We start from the raw sequence: 3738 nt of genomic DNA, 5'->3' as shown, positions 1-3738 counted from the left end.
CCAAACCATTGGAGCCTTTCCCTTCTGAGCACTGTTTTCAGGTCCCCTACTCCACATATGTTAGCCACATCTACACTGGACACCCTGTCTTGCCACCTGATCCCCGCCATATACATCAGCATTCTGCAATCACTTGCTCTCAATACCTCCATCAATTTTCTAATTAGAGTCCATGTTTCTGCTCCATACAACATCACTGATCTAATACACGCTTGGCACACCCTGCTCTGCTCTTTAAGGGATGCTGTGATTCACATGTGCAGATCCAGCCACCTCCTCTCCACTCTGCTAACCACGCTGCCGCCACTCTCGCCTCTCACTGTCCTCTAGCCTCCTGCCTCACAGTCCAGAACATCTCCCAAACAACAGAAATGTTCTCACCTCATCTGGCTTTCCTCCATTCACCTCTCTAGTTCATCCCTCTCCAGTTTCTTGGCCTTGCTGTCTCCTTGCACACAAGCTGGGCATGTAAAATTCTGCTCTCCTCTTACATTTCTGAGGCTGAGCATCTAAGGTGGCACCACTGCCTGCAACATGTGCACAAGACAGATGTAACTAACACCTCCTCCTTCCCACAGCATCCACATGGATATTTCCCTCATTTAATCTTTTCTCTTGCTTCTTTTCCAGTCACCATGTAGCCTACTTTACTTTTTTTACATAGTAATTTTCAAACCTCTCTCCTGCATTCCTTCCTTCCATTTATTAAACTTTTCTTTCACTTCTTCTGCTTGTCTCTGCATTTACTAGCCAAGTCATCTGCAGACAGCAGCTCCCATGGTGCCTCTCCTTGCTTCCCTTGTTGCCTCCTCCATTACTGTTATAAACAAGAGCGGCTATAGGAGCAGATCCATGGTGAACCCCCACTCCCAATTTTGAACTCATCTGATGTCTCCACCACTGTTTTCATCCTCTATTTTCTACTCCTTCACATAGTCCCATCACCCGATTCGACCAAATCTTTCTGGTACTTTGCCTTCTCAATGCCCATCTTAGAATTTCCCTTGGTACTCTGTCAAATGCCTTCTCAGATCTACACAAAAACATGATACAATCTCCTCCTCTGCTCCATAAACCTTTCCTGAAGCCCTCTCATAGTATATATTGCTTCACTTGTTTATCTCCTAGGGCAAAAAGCCAAACTGACATTTAGCAATTCTTATTATCCTTCTCAGCCTCTTCTCCAGGACTTTTCATATATACCTCATGCCATGCTCCAGTAACCTTTATCCCCTAGAGTTACCACATTTCAAAGCATCTCCTTCCCCTTTAAAATGGGTATAGTGCAGCCTTTCCAAGCTTTTTGGTAAACGCGAAAAGTGTTGGTTTGTGAGAAATATGGAGACAGGTGTCGAGGTTGCTTTACACAAACAAATAAAAAGCTAGTACTTACATAGAATTACATAGAAAATGTGACCACAGAGACCCAAATGGTCCAGACTAGGTGGTCTGTCCTTAAACCTAAGTGATTCTTCATTAATCATTGGGCATCGGAAAAATTAAATAAATCAAAATTCATCATGAGGTGTTTTATTATTTATCCCACTGCCACTCCAAAGCGAGCGATGATGGCGAATCTTTTACATAAATGACTCGGCCTGAGGGAACCTTAAGATGGTATTTTCTGCGGCTGCAGGATTCCTACCAGGCTAGTACAGAGAAAAGCCAATACAGTTATATTAGAGATCAGAGGCCAGATCCCTGAACCCCAACCCCAGCATTTTGTACTTGTTCTTTGCAATGTGCCTATAATATGTACATTCTAGGCTTAGCGGCTGTAAGGCCAAATACACTGTTTATTATTGCTATGGAATGCTCAGCCACACACTTGACCAATAAGCCCCCACAGCCACAACAACCCAGCCGGGACGATGCAAGATAGACCTTTCACGGACCCACCAACCACATGCAGCCTAGGTTGGAAAGTGAATAATAAATCATGCTGTCACATTGTTCCAATAAATGATTATTTTCTGCTCTCTGCGCGGCCTCTTACTAGCAAAACACTTGCGCTCCCATGAAGACTAGATGCAGCACTGAGCCTCAGCAGGGAAGTGGACCTTGTGTGACATAATCTGCATGATGTGGAAACATTTCCCACAAACATCCTTGCCAGACCCTTGCAGGCCAGAGTGTCTGAAAGATGTGCCTGTTCAATACACTCTTCTGTTTGAATCTTTTTCCTGACTTCACACATGATTCTTTCCACCAGTGTGTGAGGGGAGTGTGTGTGGGGTGTTCAGGCTAGAACATTTCCTACAAACATCCACTCACTTGGTTCTTACCAGTGTGTGTAGGGTGTGTGTGTTGAGGTGTCTTGCCTGAGCAACACAGCATAAACGTTTGCTCTGAGTGTGTGTGAGGTGTGTGTGTGTTGGTGGCTCTTCTGACAAACATTTCCCACAAACTTCCTCATGATTTCTTTCATAGTGTGGTGTGTGTTGAGGTATCTTGAACATTTACAAACTTCACTCAGTTTCTTTCACCAGTGTGTGTAAGAGTGTGTCTGTGAGATGTGTTTGTTTTATAGTATGGTTCCTTGCAGTGTGTGTAGAGGTGTGTGTGTTGAGAGGCAGCACTCTTCTGACTGAAACATTTCTGGCTTCCTCCTTTGATTTCCTTCACCAGTGTGTGTAAGTGTGTGTTGAGGGCACTCTTCTGTTGAAACATTTCCCAAACTTCACCTCGTGATTTCCTTCTCACCAGTGTGTGTAAGGGTGTGATGTTTGGGGTTACTCTTGTTACTAAACCTTTTTGCCCTCCACGGCTTTCATGAGGTCTTACATGGAGTGTGTGGGTGTATTTGTTGAGAACTTCTGCTGGAAACATTTCCCTGGCCTCCCTTAGTTTCCTTCACAGTGTGTGTAGGGTGTGTGTGTTGAGGGGCCTCTTCTGCAGAAACATTTCCCCAGGCTTGCACTCATGATTCCTTCACCAGTGTGTGTGGGGTGTGTGTGTTGAGGCCTCTTCAGACAGAAACATTTCCCAGCTTCACACTCCTTGATTTCTTCACCAGTGTGACATGAGGTGTGTGTGTTGGGGGCACTCTTCTGGCTGAAACATTTTCCCTAAACTTCACCTCGCAATTTCCTTCTGGTGTGTGTAAGGGTGTGTGAACTCTTTGACTGAAACATTTCCCACAAACTTCTACCTCATTCCTTCACCAGTGTGTGTAAGTATGTGATGTTTGGGGTTACTCTTATTACTGACCTTTGCCACATGCGGCTTTCTGAGGTCTTACACCAGGGTGTGTGGGTGGCGACTGATTGAGTCCTCCTTCCCTGCATGTCTTTCCCACACATAGCTGTGGCTGTGGCTGCTCTCCTCAGATCTTCTCACATACAGAAATTCAAGCTTCCCCTTTGTGGATGAGATGCTATGATAGCAGCTGTTGTTGTTTAGTGGTGGTGGTGTTTCTCATCCTCCTGAACCTCACACCCGGTGAGTCTGCTCCTGCTGCTCCCAGCCATCCTTTGCTGCCCACCTTGCAGCCTCCCACCTCAGGTGGGAGGTCGGCACAGTCTTGGGAACCTCAGATGCTGGAACAGGCAGTGTAAAGCTCCCTGAAGGCCACCTCAGGGACCAATCAGCAGGCAGGCATGGGATGCAGGTCTGAAGTCAGCAGCAGGTAGAAGCATGAGCACAGCACCTGTCCCGGCCTCCTCAACACCAGCACCAGTGGTGGCTGCCGGGACACAAAGTCGTGTGCTGCAAAAGAAATTGTCCGGTAAGGGAACT

Source organism: Eriocheir sinensis, chromosome 42 (assembly GCF_024679095.1).
Source record: "Eriocheir sinensis breed Jianghai 21 chromosome 42, ASM2467909v1, whole genome shotgun sequence".
NCBI lineage: Eukaryota > Metazoa > Arthropoda > Malacostraca > Decapoda > Varunidae > Eriocheir > Eriocheir sinensis.
Note: the sequence above shows the minus strand (reverse complement) of the source record.